Source organism: Eubalaena glacialis, chromosome 16 (assembly GCF_028564815.1).
Source record: "Eubalaena glacialis isolate mEubGla1 chromosome 16, mEubGla1.1.hap2.+ XY, whole genome shotgun sequence".
NCBI classification, from domain to species: Eukaryota; Metazoa; Chordata; class Mammalia; order Artiodactyla; family Balaenidae; genus Eubalaena; species Eubalaena glacialis.
The window spans coordinates 63,293,130-63,313,209 of record NC_083731.1 but is presented as its reverse complement, the minus strand read 5'-3'; positions in this window follow the sequence as shown (position 1 = coordinate 63,313,209).

Here is a 20,080-nt window from a genome sequence, read left to right as displayed (position 1 = left end):
ACAATGGAATATTACCCAAACATAAAAAGGAAAGAAATAATGACATTTGCATCAACAGAACTACACCTAGATATTATCATTATAAGTGACATAAGCCAGACAAAAACAAATATCACATGATATCACTTATATGTGGAATCTAAAAAAATGACAAAAATGATCTTATATACAAAACAGAAATAGACCCTCAGACATAGAAAACAGTTTATGGTTACCAAAGGGGAAATGGGGGAGTAAATTAGGAGGTTGGGATTAACATATACACACCACTATATATAAAATAGATAACCAGCAAAGACCTACTGTAAAGCACAGGGAATTATACTCAATATTTTGTAATAACCTATAAGTGAAAAGAATCTGAAAAAGAATGTACATATAAAACTGAATCATTTTGCTGTACATCCAAAACTCAAACAACATTGTAAATCAACTATACTATACTTCAAAAAAAAATTTAAAAGCATACAGTAGTTGTTTTTAATGAATACATTCTTCTAGTTACTACTCAGGTCATGCTGTCCTCATCTCTCATGAAGACATCTATAGCCTCTTATCCATCCTCTTTGACCATATTTTCCCTTGTTTTTCCTTCTTTTCAATTAAACATCCATAGATCTTTCTAAAGTGTAAACTGATAGTTGGCATGAGAAAGGACGTTTTGCTTAAAACCATTCCATTGTTAAATAGATTCCAAATTAGGTAGAATGACATCCACCTGACATTCACCATATCTGACTTTTGCCAGATTTTTATAAGGCTGTGTTTTTAAACTTTGCTTTAATCATATTAAAATCCTTTATCTTGTAAACTTGAATTTCTTCTTCAGTTTGGAGAACTTTTCATCCTTGTTTTCTATTGGATAGTTGATTAATTCTTCCTTTCCATTTCCTCTTATTTTCCCTTTAGGAACACACACATTTTAGTTTGGAAAATCATTTTAAGTCCATCAGAACTGTCACTTTTTTCCTCAAGGTTCTCATTTCTTTTTTCTTTCAGCTGTGTTCTGGATGAGTTTTTCAGTTGTGTACCACCCATCACTGAAGTCGTGCTTTTGAATACGTGGTCTCTCAGCTGGCACAAATGTAGATTATTTCAGTGTTGGTTTTATTCCCTTCTCTCTTTTAATACTGTTCTCTCTTTTATTTTGCCTTTGTGATAGGGAATTCACTCAATATGTCTCCCTGTTCTAATTCTAGAGGCCATACCTTATTGTATATGTCTGATGACAATAAATAGACATCCTAAAATATCCTACTGTTTTATATAGAACACTATGTCCCCCCAAAAGAAATATATATATATATTTCTCTACTAAGGATAATTGTCATTTCTTTTACAGGATAGTTTGTAAAGATCAGGGTACTTTCTAATTATTCAAAATTAAGTCATGTGCTTTGGTTGACATTTGCAAATATACATAGTTTTAGTTCCATTTGTAGCTTCCTCTCCCAACTATGCACCTGGATCCTGACAGATTACCTTTCCCAGAATAGATACACTTGGTTCATAGACAAAAGTCCTTGAGCTTCTCAGTTATTTTACTCTGTTCTCCTGGGCAGAGGCTCTTTGGATGTCAACGTTCTTTATTTTTGTGACAGTAGCACAAGCCAGAATCTAATTCTTCTTTGTCCATAGTAAAGAACATGAAAGACTACAGCTCTCAGCATTCATTATTTAGAGTATTCTTAGTGTTTCTAAGTCTTTCCTAAATGACTTTTTTCTAGATAATGTTATTTTCAAACCAGGGCTAAATAACCTTCTACTAATACAGTCTTAACTCCCATTATGGAATTTTTATTTTGATAGTTTTCATATATCATCTATCTGGACTTAGTTTTGCTAGAATATGCTTTCATCAGTAGAGAAACTATAGTGTTTACTCATATATCATAAATATGTAATACTCTGATCTTCTCAGTTGTGTTCATGGCATCACACGTTGACATCAGTGTCATTGTTACATCTTGTGTGCTCCACTGATTTTGGAAATAGAGGATGGAATTCTTGTACACTGCTGGTGGGATGTAAAATGGTACAACCACTATGGAAAACAGTATGGAGTTTCCTCAAAAAATCAAATATAAATCTACTCTATGATCCTGCAATTCTACTTCTGGGAATATATCCAAAGGAATTGAAATCGGGATCTTGAAGAGATAACTGCATTCTCAAGTTCATTGCAGCACTATAATAGATATCCTATAATAGATAAGATATGGAAACAACCTAAATGTCCATCAATGGATAAATGGATAAAGAAATGTGGTATAGACATGCAGTGGAACATTACTGCTTAAAAAATGAAAGCAATCCTGCCACATGTGACAACATGAATAAACTTGGAAAGCAAGATGCTAAGTGAAATAAGCCAGTCACAGAAAGACAAATACTGCATGATTCCAGTAATATAAGGTATCTAAAATAATCAAACTCATAGAAGCAGAGAGGAGAATGATATTTGCCAGGGGGAAATGGGAATTTGTTCAGCGGTCTAAATTTTCAGATACATAAGATGAATAAGAGATCAGCTGTACAACATAGTACCTATAATTAACAATACTGTATTGTGCACTTACAATTTTTTTAATAGGATAAACCTCATGCTGTGTTCTTACCACATAAAAAGGGGGCACATGAGTAAACTTTTGGAGGTGATGGATATGTTTGTTACCTTAATTGTGGTAATATGTTCATAGTTGTATGCATATGTCCAAACTTACCAAATTATATACATTAAATGAGTAGTTTTATATATCAATTACACCTCAGTAAAGCTGTTGAAAAATAGAAATGACATTAGAATAGAAAATATAATAGAGAAATATGAAATGTATAAAATAACACAAACACCATTATTTTTGAAGTATAATTTTAAATCCTGAAGTGTTTTGCTAGAGACATAGAATAGTCTGCATCAGTTCATAAAAGAGATTAATCAGGTTAGACATGTGATTCTCATGCTTAAATATATAGAGAGAAAATAATAGGATGTCTGAGATTTCTTTCAAAATAGTTTGAAGTATGGGGAATATCTTGGGATACAGCTAAGGGATCTGAGCTTGGGAGAGGCTGTGATGGTAGCCTGGGAAATAAGTTTGGTCCTATTTATAGTTCAAGCTGGGTGAGGGTTCATTATATCATGAGGTGTACTTTTCTATATGATTAAAACATTCCACCTTAAAAAGCTTAAAATACAAATTTAAAAATACAACCCTCAAATTACTGAGAAAATGGAATTGTATTTTTAAATAAAAATAAACAAATTAAGTTTCTCTTTCAGTTAGGGATGGTTCTATTGCTTTAAAACCCACCAGACATCACAAATGTTTTTTTTTTTACCCTTTTTCAAATACTCGATGCTTTCCAGGTACAAAGCTCCCAAGATTGTTGAATCCCAAGACACAAACCTGCTGAAATTTTGTAATATCAGAATAAATATAGAAAGATTTACTGGAAACGCAGGGGTGGAGTGGGTGGGATTTTATAGGGATAATTGTGGTGATGTGCTGTGATCACACTGGCTGGCTTAGAAAATAATCAGCTAATGTGTCTTCAAAATTTATTCTGTGCAGGTATGGTTAGAACACCTCACATTTATTGGTCCATTTTATCTTCCCAAGATTCCAATGAGGCATGTACTGTTATCACTGCTATTTTATATATGAGGACACAGAGACACAGCATGGTTCAAAGGCTGGCAAATTCTGGAGTAAAGCAAGAAATCTGTATTCAGTATTTTGTTCTTAAGTATGATTTGGTCCTACCTCTCCTGGATCACAGCACTGGGGAACTGTAGTCTCGATCTGTTGTTCAATGCACCTTCTGATCTAGTGTCTTGATCTCTGAGTTAGAGGTGATCATATTGGTATATCTAGGATGTTACATCCACTCCTGTTTATTTTTGTGTCTTAGTAGACAATGTGCGTGTTTTACAAAAATTGTTTTCTAAACATATTTTTTCAAAACTATAGTTAATAAAAATTAGTTAAAAATCTCTCTAGACGTTGTTGTATGGACTCATATTTACTTGTCAATTGCGGTATGTGTCTTCTTTCTTTATGATACATACAAAGTTGTAGTTTATGGGTATTCCTAGACTACCACTGTTTCACCCTAACACGTGTGTGCATGCACACACACACAGAGATCTCTTTGGCCCATTCCCATTTCTTCTTTTCCATCTCTCTCCATAGAAAGTCTGGCCTTGCAGGATAGAGTTCTGAGTTGTGTGCTTAAGAATTAATGGGCAAGGGGAAGGGGAGGACAGTAAGAGACACATCCGGCGAAGGTTATCATAGGAAAATAATTCTCCATGGGTCTTAGATTTTTGCAAGTGCTGTGAGTGAGGTGCTGACTGTTTTTCTGTTGTTGTTGTTTTTTTGTGTGTGTGTGTGTTTGTTCTAGACTGTTCGAAATAACATTTAGATAGTGGGTAACCTTGGTAGACAGAGATAGTGTTCCCTCTGGAGCAAAAGAAGGGGTGTTTAATGTCAGTAAGATAAAGATAATATCTTTCTCCAGAGCAAAGGACAGTTGTACATTATAAAATAGTTTAGTTCCTTAAGGTTAGTGTTGTTAACCTATCATACAATCCACTGGTTTGTTATCTAGCATTCTTTGCATCACTTGTTTGAAATTGGGACTCAGGAAACTGGCACGATAACATGAACATTCTGGCTATTACTATTGCTGTAGGTAAAAAAATTTTCTTTATCTCTGAGCCAGAAATCTGATATCTTCTGCAGCACCCATGAAACTGTAGAGGCTAACTTTTTAGCTTGAAAATAGGGGAAAATCTCACGTGCTTTACAGTTGTTGACAGTTGTATAAAGTTCTTTCAGTTGAGGAGATGAATTTCTGAAAGTATATGGCATAGTTGTGGTCTGAAAAGACAAAAAGAAAGAGAAATGAGAAATATTGAAGCCTGTATTTACTTGGTAGTCTTCAAGAAATACATATAAAGGGTTTTAGTTATTTTGAGGCTATGTTTTGAGACATGAAATATATGTGTATGTCTATATGTATGTGTTTTCTTTCAACTACGTCATTCTAGGAAGGGTTTGTTTTATAGCTTTATAAGCATTACATGGATATCTTCATTGGTATTTTACTGAGAGGCTGGAAGAAATTAAGGCCTTGTTAGTTGGCTACCTTATTAAACTAAAAATTTCCTGGTTGTGTTTAACATTCAATCATTGTTTAGGGGCTCAGATTTTTTCTTCTTCTACTTTATCGTTATCAGCACTGTACTTCCTCAAAAAAAGAAAAAAATAAGTACTAAGTCTTTCTCTCTCCAAAACTTACACACACCTACATGCATAGAGATCACCTCTTTCCCAAATCCATCAAAGGAAAAATAGTCACTTAAACATTATTTATTGAAAGGCCATTGGTATACAAATTAAATCAGTCATTTGGAAATATGCAACAGGTTATTGCCTCTTAGGGGTTTACAACTTCAAATAGTTGCAATAGATTATTAACATAAAAAGACTATACAAACATATATTAAAATAGAGAGTTGAGAATCAGGACCACAGGATTATGCATCCAAACTAAGAAAGCATAAGATACCCTAGGCTAGAGAATGCCATTGCCTAAAAATTTATCAAGAACCACGCCTGACACATTTAATGACTGATTTTTGTGTTTTCATAATTTAAGAGGATGAAAAAGATAATGTTTTACAAAAAATGAACAAAAGCAGGTTTTTCAAAACCATTTGTGTGTACAGTTGAGTGAATTTTTAAGGACTTTTTACCTAAAATATGTTTCCTTTGCCTGGAACAACTTCTTCCACCTTGTCAACTGCTTTCTAACTCTTCTCTCCCTTTCAGGGTCCTGGAATCAATGTCATTACCCCCAGGATAGCTTAGCCTTCTTTGAGGGCTTCCAGAGTCCACTGTGCCTGCTCCCATCATAGCATTTATCACAAGATATGACAATTGTTACTTTTTTTGCTTATTTTTCCTATCTGACTGCAGGAAATGTGACTGTAGAAAAGGCAGAGATTGTGTCTTGTGCACTAGTTATGCAATATGTGTTTTTAAATTAATTACTCTGTAATTATTAAAAAAAATTCTATGTGCTACTATGCATTGAATCCTTCCTTGAACAGTAAAAGGGCATTAGTGGAAAAACTGGTGACGCCCGAATAAAATCCGTAGTTTAGTTAATAATAATGTGCTAATGTTATTTTCTTAATTTTGACAAATACAACAATTATATAAGATGTTAACATTAGGGAAACTTGCCTAAGAAGTATATGGGAATTCTGTACTAATATTATTCCAAAATAAAAAGTTTATTTAAAAATTACCAATGGGAAATTATTTATTATTATTAATATTATTACTACATTGTCAGATGACATCTACAAAATTCCATCATCTGAACGGTCCAGGGCCTCACTTGCTTTAGGTAATAATGAAATATCTCACTGGCTTCCTACCACATTTCTTTTACTAAATACCACTCTTACTGAACTAAATCTAGCTGGCTGTGTCTAGAAATACTCAGGGGTGATGTCCAAGTGATCACACACAATCTTCCTTTATGTTGTTCCATTCTGGCAGCTTCATAAGCTGCTGCCTTCAAACTTTTGGAAGGAGTCCCCTTGCCTCTACCACAGCCACTGATGAAGCTTCTGTGAGAAGGTCAGTTCTCTGAGAGCTCAAGGATCATTGCTGTTAGACTCTGAAGAGAATTAAGAGAATGCTCCTCTCACTCCCTCACTCTGTTCTTTGTCACTCTGCCATCAAAATGGTCTTATCAGCTTTGCTCTTTGCCCTTTCTTCTCCATAGGGTGTCAGATCTAGTCCTGTAGTCTAACTAGTAAACTGAGCCCATTCTGCTCACCTGATTCAATTTGGGATAATCTTGACCTAGCTTCAGTCAAAAGATAATAGGCTTTACCCCTTTGATATGTCTGGAAATGGGCATGGGATCTGCTTTATACACTCAGCTGGGCCACTCTGCTATGGGTTAACTTATGGATCCAAGGTTAATAAGGAAGTCATAGGGGATGCTAAATTTAGGCTTGGCTTTGACCTAACCTTCAGACTTGACTCAGGTTACTTGGTCATCCTGAGTGAGAAAACTAATGACCAGTGGCAACCATGTAATACAGTGTCTATCTGCTTGTCTGTATTGTCAGGGGTGAAAAGAACTCCTGGTCCATTTTAGGAACTCTATTCAGAAAGAAATTCTGTCTAGAAGATGTTGTTTACAGTCACTCTACACATTTTAAGGAGTTCCTGAAAACCAGTGTCTTCTATCCCTGAAAATAAAGATCAATAGATGTAATTTTGGATTTGTACTTGGAAAGCTTGAAATAGCTCTGAGGTGAGCATCGGTCATTTTCTACTTTCATGCATTTAACTGCTCTTGTCATGAGCCTGTCAGAGTTTCTGGAAAGCTGAGAGCCTTTTCAAGTTCCTTGCCTTATGGACTCATATGTGTTCGCAGAAGAGGATGGTGCCTGGTAGAATGTTGGTTAATTTCCAGAGCATTGGTAAATTTAATATCTCAGTGGATGCATCTAATGGACATAAGAAATAATTTTTCTTCTTAAACAAACCTCTTTATACATGTCTCAGCATTTTGAAACTTAATATTTCCCCTGGATTCATCTTACGATTCTTCATTCTTGGGTAATAATAACATTGATTTCTCTTATCAAAAGAATTTCCATTTTGAATAATGCCAGGGAATTTAATGAATATAATTGTTTCTTAAAGCCTTTTCAAATTGCCCTCCTTTCCCTAAATTTCACCTCATGTTCCAAGAAATTAAAAGGTGCTTTATTCCATTTTCATATCATATTGTTAAGTGTAAAATGTCTCATGGCAAATATAAATGAGATACAAGGCCTGAAAAATTCAGAGTAAACACAAGGAGAAGGATTCCTTGGCTTACCAAGGAAGGAATGAGAACATTGAAATTAGAGCATGAATAAGAAATGAAAAAATGATATTATATCTGCTGTGAAATGACTATTGTTTGTCAGCACCTAGCATATTGTTTGTACTCAATAAATATTAAGTAATAGCATTTTACTAAAATGATAATTTAATGAATCAATACCTTTGTGGAACAGAAAAAGAAAAAGAAGAAAAGTTGCCTCCAGCTGTTCCGTGCAATCTTGAATAACAGGTCTAGGCTCATTTATAGAGTTAGGTATTTAGGACTACAAAGGGAAGTAAGGAAAAAATAAATAGATTTTCCTCCAAATTAAATGTAAAAAGGTAATGGAAACTAAATTAAATTAGACCTCTATGTGTGTTAAGAAAAATCTATTTATTATTCTTTCAAAATTATTCTCTCACCCTGAAATTTTACAACACCCACAGCTTTGTTGTTAATTTAATTTCACATCATTCATTATCCTTATTCATTAAAAATTCCCCTAAAATTTTGAGTTGTTTAACTAGCCAAAGGCACTTTAGTTGTATTTCCCAAATCTGACTGCATATCAGAATCATCTTTGTTTTGTAGTTAAACACTAATAGATGAATAGTCACAGTGAATAGCATACATAAAGGCTATAAGTATCCATTTAGATTAGGTTTTGTCACCAAATGTATTTTGGAAAAGGGAAATTTTTCTTTTTCAGATTTTAGGGAAGATTTTAGTTAAAAAAGCATGAATCTGTGGTATATCTAGAATTTGCAGTCATGACTGTCTGGTGTCAGAACCCAAGACCTCTATGGTATAGTTCCTGTCAGATTACTCTGCCTACTGTGATGTTCAATAGAGCTTTCACTTCCCAGCAGCTTGGCTCTCTTAGTGTGCTTCCTGAAATGGGACCTACTTTCTTTGACATTATAATATATTGCAAATGGATTGTAGTAAAAAATATTTTTAAATGGTCAATACATCTTTCCTATAAATACTAAATGAAATTGAATGTATTATTCCTGATATTGCCTAGATGTACCCAAGAGTTTTGGGAATTTCAATATCTTCATCAATAATTATTTAAATTGACAACAGCTATATATTCAATACTGTGCCAAGTGATAGAACTTGTATTCTATCTCTCATGGTTTCTTTGTTTTGTTTTGTGATTTCATATTATTACTACATATTGCATCTCTTAACATTAATTTCATCTCAAGAACTTTTTGAGGGTTTCATTGCATCCTTTGGGAAAACTTGGAGCTCCCTGGAGTCACAGTGAGTAGGCTTCATAAACGCAAGAGTTGGTCATACCACAGTTTAGTACATGTGGATGGTTTGTCCTTTGAAAGCCCTAAATGCATATTTTGTTTAAATTGTTCTCATATTCTGCTTTCCTTCAACAGCTGCAGAAATTGTCATTTTATCAATCATATTTATTAAGATTTCCTACCCTTAAAATAGTCTCCAGTTGATCTCAAATTGCTTTACTTTCAATCCTGACTTTTTGGACCATTTCAGGGAAAAGTTAATTCATTTTGATTAAGTAGTCATTAAAATAAAATGAGAAAACAATCCTTGAGAGAACTAAGCAGGATCACCTTTTGAAGGCTGGTTATGTCCCTTGTTTATTCATCTTTGACCTTACAGCTCAGTCCTTAGTGAGCCTCCTCTTTTGTTTTTGGTAGAAATTATATTGTTGACAGAGGATGTAGGAGTTGGAGTTTAAATATTGTTTACCAATTCTAATATTGTGTAATAGACATTTATGTGGCCTTTAGTTTGTTTATTTACATATTAAACATGTTGGCTAAAAGTAAGATATATTAGATTTTAGCTACATGATATTTTTCATCTCTTTCAGCTACAACAACATAAAAATGGCTCTTGACTTTGCTATTTATTCTGGTTATATTTTTCTCTGTTGTTATAATTCTATATATAAGAGATATAAACTCACTTTTCACATTTAGTGAAATATAAAAAATTCAGTCAGCCATCCAATTGGTTTAAAATGTCCAGATGTTTGGCCTCTTGCAAACAAGCAGCCTAATTAAATTTCTCTTCTTTCACTTGGGTGTTTGTCATTGTTTTGACAAAGTGTAGTAGAAAGAACGTTGTTTGTAAGGTCAGGAGATTTAAAAATCCTCTGTTACCTCATTTGTAAACTGCAAACGGCATGATTATAGGTCCATGAAATGGTATCTGGAGGATGCAAGAGGATTATGGAAAGTGAATTTGGTTAATGGAAATAAGAGCCAGTCATATTCCAGGTATGTTCTTAAAGAGGTCCTTTAACTCTGCCTCAACTGTTGCATCTATAAAATAATAATAATAATAATTAGAGATAAATTAAAAAAGATAATAATGTCTTATTAATAATAAAGAGATAATAAAAAGAGATAATAATGTCTAACTTAAAGATTCTTGGGACGGTTTACACTGACAATATATGTAAAAGTACTCAATAGGAGATTGTAATAAATTCCCAGTAGAGGCTTGTTGAACACGAACCTGAGTCTCAGTTTCATCAGCTATAAAATGGGGATAATAATTACTCTCTGGAGCTGCCACCTGCCTCTGCTTAGCACATGTCTGTTTTCTTTCTTTCCTTATTTCCATCACAGAGTTTATATGAAGATGAAATAGTAAAAATATTTAATAAAGTTATAAAAGTCTATCTAAATGGAACATGTTAAGATGTAGCTTATGTATTTTACTGTTTAAAGTCTTATTTTTCTATTTCTGTTCTTTGCTCACACTATCTCTTTGTTTTATGAATTTGCAACAGTTTTATGAGTAGGCAGTAGGCTGTTAGGTTGCATCATTTGAAGGATGTTAAATATGACTTTTTAAGCAAACACATTTCCCATGACATTAACCCAGGTCTCAAATAGCAAATTTAGGAACTCTTTATTTAGTTATTATACAGCTTCCAATTATTATTAAGATCTAAATCATATTAGAGTGGTAATGGTTTAGAGTTTTATGGGTGAATACCTGAAAGTGTATTAGTTTAGAGTCACTTGAGCATATTGATCTGGATACTATTTAGGAGGCAAAGGAAAGGGCACTTAATGGGCAAGTGGGAGGTCTCCAAGGATAAACTTAACTATCTTGAACTACGGAAGAATAAATAATTTTCTTAGAGTATCCTTTCATTGGGTCTTCACTTGAAAACTTGCTTGGTCATCATTTAGTAGCTTTTTAGGGGAAATTTACTTTTTAATCAATTTCCAGATAGTGGTTTTGCCAGGAAAGAATTATAGTCAGGATTTCCTATCTGTGCTAAAAGCTATCCAAATTTATGTTTAAAAAAATCAGCCCAATGTACGTTTTTCTACCCCACTCTATTTAGATGAATGACATTTGTTGAACCTAGAAGTGCCATCCACTTAATAACAAATGAGTTTATCTGGGGATGATATAGCTCTAACTCTGTCCTAATGCATGGGTCCTAGATGGAGGCCATGAGATTTTTATTTGTTATACGATTAAGTAAATAAATTAAATGCAACTTTAATGACTATTTTGTGATTTGTGATCCTAATGTTTTTCAAAATTGCCTAAGAATTTTTGGATTGCTAGCCTGGAATCTGTGTCAAGCGACATGCATTATATTGTATTGTGCACCAGCTTAGGAAATAGAAGACTCAATTTCTGATATTTGTACTAACACTTTCCTTTGTTTTCCCCTTACACAATCATTTTATCTCCCTAAGTCTCAGTTTGCACTACAATTTAACTAAATTACTTTGCAGGAATTTACTATGCAAAGATATTTTGAAAAAACATAAATCACTACGCAAAACATTATATTATTACATTTATTAGTGTTTATATGGGTTTTTTCTTTAATTATTTATTTATTTTTATTTATGGCTGTGTTGGGTCTTCGTTTCTGTGCGAGGGCTTTCTCTAGTTGCGGCAAGCAGGGTCCACTCTTCATCGCGGTGTGCGGGCCTCTCACTATCGTGGCCTCTCTTGCTGCGGAGCACAGGCTCCAGACGCGCAGGCTCAGTAGTCGTGGCTCACGGGCCTAGTCGCTCCGCGGCATGTGGGATCCTCCCAGACCAGGGCTCGAACCCGTGTCCCCTGAATTGGCAGGCAGATTCTCAACCACTGCGCCACCAGGGAAGCCCCTGTTTATATGTTTATAATCAGTTTGTAAATGTTTTATCTTGCTTTAGCTTTCTATTTGAAATGCTTGGTTTAGCAACATGGATGGACATAGAGATTATCATACTAAGTGAAGTAAGCCAGACACAGAAAGACAAACATCATATGATATCGCTTATATATAGAATCTAAAAAAAATGACACCGATGAACTTATTTACAAAACAGAAACAGACCCACAGACATAGAAAACAAACTTATGGTTACCAAAGGGGAAGGCGGGGGAGGTATTAATTAGGAGTTTGGAGTTAAAATATACACACTATTATATATAAAATAGATAAACAACAAGGACCTACCATTTAGCACAGGGAACTATACTCAATGTCTTGTAATAACCTATAATGGCAGAGAATGTAAAAAAAGAATATATGTATACATACATATATATGTATATATATATAACTGAATCACTTTGCTGACCACCTGAAACTAACACAACATTGTAAATCGATTATATTTCAATAAAAATTAAAAAAAATAATAATAAAAGTAAAAAGACTTTAAAAAAGCTTGGTTTATTGAAACTGCTCATTTACCCACCAGCTTGTTCCCCCCTCTCTCCACCTCCAAAATCATTGGTTGAAGTGCCTCTTAACATAATTCTCAGAGACTCCTATGTAACTCACCCTCATTCTGATCCTAATGCAGAGGATCTGTGAAGGTTCTTATTTCAAGCTGTGTTAGCTTGAGAATAATGGATGGGAAGTTTGTTCAGGCCTAGTATTTCTGTGTACAGTACCTAGTAATTATATCAAGCATTGCATAACCCTGAGACTGATGAGTGCACCGGCCGGGGACTGACACCTTCCACCGTTATCCAGGAAAGACTGTGACTGGGATTGATCCATCTTTATAGATGGGATTATAGGCCTGAAGAGTAGCATTTGAGCTGCTGGAAAGTCTAAGGTGATTCTCATGGACTCAGATGTCATCGTGTCATCACCTGCACCTGTGTACCCACTGCTGCAGCTCCTGGGATCCTGCAGCTCATCCCTTCCCCTGCCTCACATAAGGTTGCTGATCTGATCACAATCTTTCTTCTGCATTGAACAGATAACCAAGTCTTGTTGAATTTACCCAAATGGTGTCTGTGTCAGGTTTTTTCAACAATCCGAGGCTAATACTGGCATTTGTCAATTTGGTGCTTGAGATTTTATTCCGTTAAAACAATGAACTAAACACTAAGATACAAATATTTTTAGTTTGAATGAAAATACATTATACTTTTCTTCTGAATTTTTATTCAGGGCCCCTTGCAATGTACAACTAACTCACCTGGAAGAAAGATTGGGACTTCTGTAGACTATAGATCCCACTAAAAGAAGACCTTTATTTATATATTTTTTAAATTAACTGAAGTTTAACTTTTTCAATAATTTTATTTTTGCATAAAAAGTAAATTCCTATCTGTCTCCTTGAAAATTTTGCCAAACACAAATTATTTCCTGTAAACACAGGTTGTCTTTCCATCTTAAACTGATAATACAACCAGGATAATGGGCTTGTCCTGATACCACCATTCTCTAATTAATTAATTAATTATTGATGACTCAGCATCTTAGCACATTTGTGAAAACCCTTATACTATACTTATACTATCAGGCAGAATCCATCTTCTTTTATGAAATTCAAAAATGTCAGATAGTCACTTTCCCAGGGTCCCTTGCAACTAAAATAGGAAACGGTGATCTGCTCTCCGTCAATTAGATGCTTCCACTGCAGATTTTGAATGGGTCACCTGGGCCACAAAGAAGCAAGCAATGAAGAATTGAGTGAGGTGCCAACAATGATATGTAATATCCAGTCAGTAGCAGCATTATTTCTAGTGGTAGCTCCTGTGACTAGTGCTGACAGAATTGGCAGGAAAACCATGGCCTCTGCCCCCTGGCTCTGGTAGAGTTTTCTTCCTAGGACCACTTTTGTTTGGATTTAGTGAATTGTTCTTAACTGAGTATTTGCCAAGACTTTTTATAGCTTGAATAAGCTACCTAGCACTAAAAAAAAAATAGTGTTAAATTACCTAAACTTGAATTTTTCCTTGAAAATTAATATTCTCAATCTTAAAGATGTATGATTTCCTGCAATGTCCTCCTAAAATCTACTGTCTCTATAAAGGTTTTGATACATCTTATTGATTTTGGTTAAAATCCTTCTCAATTGTCCTTACTACCTTAAGTTCTCACTACCACCCTCAGCTTGGCTGCTACTTCATTTGAGGGAGGAAATATTTGTAAATATTTCTATATTTTAACTGTTCTTTTCTTTATGGTGGTAGAGCATGTGAGCTATCAAAATCTCATTTATAGTTCTTGTGCACATAGTTACATTTCCGAGACTTCTTTGCAGTTATGTGTAAGAATTTACTAAGTTCTAACTAATTAAATATATGTAAGTATTCAAAGACATGTGAATAGAAATGCTGAAAAACTCTCAAGTGGACTCCCTCATGCTGTTTGTCTTTTCTGTTGACCTTCCAGGGTGACCTTGGAAGCCTTGTATTAAAGGTGGTAGAATGGCCATCAGCCTGGTGACCTAAGTAACCACTGACCAAGAAGGACTCAAAAGTTCTCTTCAACTTGGCTAAACTTTAGACAGGCTTCTTCCAGATTCTAGGCTCCCTTTTCTTACAGCAATTGCTTCAGAGAACTTATAACTGTAAATTCTTTCTCTGTCCCTTTGATATGTAAATCTCTTTAAAAACTTCTTGCCAGTTTCACAGCCCAGAAATGTCTTTCTCAAGGACCTAGGGGCCATCTTTCTGAACTTCAGTCATAGAGGAAGATAAAGCTACTATCTCCCAGTTTCTGTGGGAGGATGGGAGGCTAACTTGGCCAGATGCCTTCCGCTAAGTTGTAAAACTAGCTCCTGTGATGAACATAAGAATAAGTTTACTTTTCCTTTGGGTAAAGACAACTAGCAAACACAGATGGCCTGTGATCTCTCCTTCACCCAATTCCTAAAGCACGTTTTGTTTCAACTGAGTTGAGTTCAGAATGCATTCTGATCTCTTTCCCCTACTGCAAGAAAGGTGTCTGATTGCCCTCAATCAACACCAACTAAGTGAGAAAGAAATAAACTTCTGATACATTAAGACACTGAAATTTTGGAGTCTACTGACAGTTAGAAGCTAACAAAACCTAACTATTGTAATGATATTAATAACTTGAAATAGGGTAAAGTTGTAATAAAAAAATGTAAAAATATTAGCATGCATTGCATTAGCTTAGTGGTCAATTGTATGCAGTGGGTGGTAAACAAACATATATAGTAGGGTGGAAATCTGGTGACCCATATTATGCTGTGGCAAAATATTTACTAAAATTATGCCTGTGACAATTTGGAAGATGGTAACTATTCTTCAAGACTGTAGCTCTATGAAAGGAGGTTGGAAAAAACCCCAGGAGACTGTTGTTCATTGACAGCTTAACTTTTGGAAGGGTATTGCAATCATGAGTTGATTGTCACATGGAGATTCAAGAGAATGTGACATTCTTGAGACTAAGAACCTCAAATCATTGGAAAAGCCATTGACTAATAGACCTCAAATGTCAAGAAATAAAAGTGAAAAAATGCTAGACAAAGGCCTCTGAAGAACTCTCAGATTATAAAAAGAGAGACCCAGCCCTGTAACAAGCATAAGAATAGGTAATAATAAGAGAATTCCTTTCACACCCACACAGACAACCTCAAGGTAGCCCTGATTGAATGAACAGAAAGAATGAGAGAGAAACAACAAGGACCATGGAGTAGAATCAATCTGAATTTAATCAAGGAATCTTTCCCATTTCCAGGGAAGGGGTTCGTCACAGAACCTACGCAGAGCAATTGCTAAGTTTTTTCTGATTGTCTTTTTATTCCCTTTTTAAAATTTCAATTAATTAATTAATTAATTTATAAGATGTTTCAGGTTTACAGCATTATAATTCAACTTCTATATGCACTACAGAGTGATTACCATCACAAGACTAGTTACCATCAATCACCATACATTTGACTGCCTTCGCCCATTTCATCCATGCCGCCCCCAACCCTCTACCCCTCTGGTAACCACTAATCTGGTCTCTGTATATACAAGTTTGTTTTTGTTTTATTTTGTTTGTTGTTGTTTTTTTAGATCTCACATCCACATATGTGTGAAATCATATGGTATTTATCTTTCTCTAACTGACTTATTACACTTAGAATAATACCCCCAGTTTCATCAGTGTTGTAGCAAATGGAAAGATTTCATTCATTTTTATGGCTGAGTAGTATTCTGTTGGAAATATATAACACTTCTTTATCTATTCATTTACTGTTAGACATTTAAGTTGTTTCCATATTGTAAGTAATGCTGAAATGAACATAGAGGTGTGTATATTTTTTCTAATTAGTGTTTTTGAGTTCTTCATAGATATTCAGAAGTGGAATAGCTGAGTCATATGGTAGTTCTCTTCTTAATTTTTCAAGGAATCTCTATATGTTTTCCATAATGGATACAACAAATTTTTGGTTCCACCAACATTGTACAAGGATTACCTTTCCTCCATATCCTCTCCAACATTTGTTATTCCTTGTCTTTTGATATAGCCATTCTAACAGATGTGTGGTGATCTCTCACAGAGATTTTGATTTGTATTTCTTTGATAATTAGTAACATTGAATATCTTTTCATATGCCTGTTGGCCATCTGTATGTCTTTTTTGGAAAAATGTTCAGATCTTCTGTTCACTTTTTAATCAGGTTGTTTTGGCTTTTTGTCATTGAGTTATATCTGTTTTTTGTTTTTATTTTTTGTATATTTTAGATACAAATCCCTTGTTGTATATGTTGTTTGCAAATATTTTCTCTCATTTAGTATGCTATGTTTTTGTTTTGATGATTGTTTTCTTCACTGTACAGAAACTTTTCAGTTTGATGTAGTTCCATTTGTTTACTTTTGCTCTTGTATCCTTGTCTTTGGAGTCAGATCTGCAAAAGCATTGCTAAAACCTATCAGTATCAATGAGGTCACCACAGATGTTTTCTTCTAGGAATTTTATGGGTTCACATCTTACTTTCAAGTCTTTAATCCATTTTGAGTTAATTTTTATGTATCATGTTAGATAGTGGTCAAGTCTCATTCCTTTACATGTGGCTGTCCAGTTTTCCAAAGACCATTTATTTTTGAAGAGATTGTCCTTTCTCCATTTTATGCTTTTTGCTCCTTTGTCAGAGATTAATTGTCCATATATGTGTGGGTTTATTTCTGGGCTCTCAATTCCGTTCCATTGATCTGTGTGTCTGTTTTTTTGTGCCAATAACAAACTCTTTTGATCACTATAACTTTGTAGTATATTTGAAATCAGAGGCTGAAATGCCTTCAGCTTTGTTCTTTTTTCTCAAGATTGTTTTGGCTATTCAGGGTCATTTGTGGCTCCACACAAATTTTAGCAATATTTGTCCTAGTTCTGTGAAATATGCCATTGGCATTTTGATAAGTATTTCATTGAATGTGTAGATTACTTTGGGTAGTATGGACATTTTAACAATATTAATTCTTCCAATCCATAAAAATTTTTGGGTATCTTCTCCAATTTCTTTCATCAACATCTTATGGTTTTCTGTGTACATGTTTTTCATCTCTTTGGTTAAATATGTTTCTAGGTATTTTACACTTTTTTATGCAATTGTAAGTGGGATTGTTTTCTTAATTTCTCTTTCTGATAGTTTGTTATTAGTGCATAGAAATGTCACAGATTTCTGTATATTGATTTTGTGACTTGTGACTTTACTGAATTCATTTATTAATTCTAAGAGTATTTTGGTGGAGTCTTTATAGTTTTCTATATATGGAATCATGTCATCTGCAAATAGTGACAGTTTTACTTCTTCCTTTCCAACTTGGATGACTTTTATTTCTTTTTCTTACCTAACAGCTGTGGCTAAATTTCCAAAACTATGTTGAATAAAAGTGGTGAGAATGAGCATCCCTGTCTTGTTCCTGATCATAGAGGAAAAGCTTTCGGTTTTTCAACATTGAGTATGATGTTACCTGTGGGTTTGTCATATACGGCCTTTATTATGTTGAGGTATGTTCCCTCTATACCCAGTTTTTTGAGAATTTGTATCATAAATGGATGTTAACTTTTGCTGAGTGATTTTTCTGCACCTATTAAGATAACCATATGATCTTTATCCTTCATTTTGTGAATATGATGTATCATGTTGATTGATTTCCAAATGTTGAACCATCCTTGCATCCCTGGAATAAATCTCACTTGGTGGTGGTGTATGACCCTCTTAATGTATTATTGCATTCAGTTTGCTTATATTTTGTTGAGAAATTTTGCATCTATGTTCATCAAGGATATTGGCCTGTAATTATCTTTTTTATTGTGTTATCCTTATCTGGTTTTGTATCAGGGTAAAGCTGGCTGTAAAATGTAATTGGAATACTTCCCTCCTCTTCAGTTGTTTGGAAGAGTTGAGAACAATAGGTATTAAATATTCTTTGAATGTTTTGTAGAATTGGCCAGTAAAGCTATCTGGCCCTGAGCTTTTTAGTTGTTGGTATTGGGAGCATTTTGATTACTGTTTCAATCTTCTTATTAGTAATGTCTCCATTCAGATATTCTGTTTCTTCATGATTCAGTCTTGAAAGAGTGTATGTTTCTAGAAATTTACCTATTTATTCTAGTCTGTACAGTTTGTTGGCAAAAGATTGTTTGCAGTAGCCTCTTATGAAGTTTTGTATTTCTGTGGTATCAGTTGTAACTTCTCTTCTTCCATTTCTAATTTATTTATTTGAGCCCTTTGTCTTTTTTTCTTGTTTAGCTTAACTAATGGCTTGTTGATTTTATCTTTTTGGAAAAAAAGCTCTTAGTTTCATTGATCTTTTCTATTGTTTAAAATTCTTTATTTCTGATCTGATTTTAGTTCTTTCCTTCTACTAATTTTGGGCATTGTTTACTCCTCTTTTTCTAGTTTCTATAGGTGTAAAATTAGTTTGTTCTTTTGGTATTTTTCTTGTGTCTTGAGGTAGGCCTGTATTGCTATGAACATTTCTCTCAGAGCTACTTTTGCTGCACCCCGTAGATCTTGGTATGTTGTATTTCCTTTCTCATATTTATTTATTTATTTATATTTATTTCTCTTTTGATTTATTTGATGACCCATTTTTTACTCAGTAGCATATTTTTAAATCTTCATGTTTTTATGGTTCTTCACATTTTTTCTTGTGATTGATTTCTGGTTTCATACCATTGTAGTTGGAGAAGATGCTTGATATGATTTCAATCTTCTGGAATTTGAGATTTGTTTTGTGACCTAACATGTGGTGTATCCTGGAGAATGTTCCATGTGCACTTGAGGAGAATTTGTGTTCTACTGCTTTGGGGTAGAATGTTCTAGAATATAATATATCTATTAAGTCTATGTGGTCTAATGAGTCATTTAAATGCACTGTTTTCTTATTGATTTTCTGTTTGGATGATCTATCCACTGATGTCATTGTGGAGTTAAAGTTCCCTATTATTATTGTATTGTTTTCAATTTCTTCCTTTAAGTTTATTAACATTTGTTTTAAACAAATTTGGTGTCCCTATGTTGGGTACATATACATTTATAAATTGTATATCTTTTTCCTGGATTGATCCCTTTATCATTAGGTTATGCCCTTCCTTATCTTTTATTATAGTCTTTTTTTTAAAGTCTATTTTGTCTGATACAAGTATAACTACTCCAGTTTTCTTTCTGTTTCCATTTATGTATAATATCTTTTTCCATCCCATTACCTTCAGTCTGTGTGTGTTCTTCCTTACTTCTGAAGTGAGCCTAAAGTAGGCAGCATTTAGAAGGATAGATGGATTTTTTTTTTATTCATTCAGCCACCCTATGTCTTTTGATTGGAAAACTTAGTTAATTTACATCTAAAGTAATTATTAATAAGTATGTACTTACTGCCATTTTGTTTATTGTTTTTTGGCTGTTTTGGGTGCCTCTCTGTTCCTTTCATCTTCTCTTTCTCTTTCCTTGCA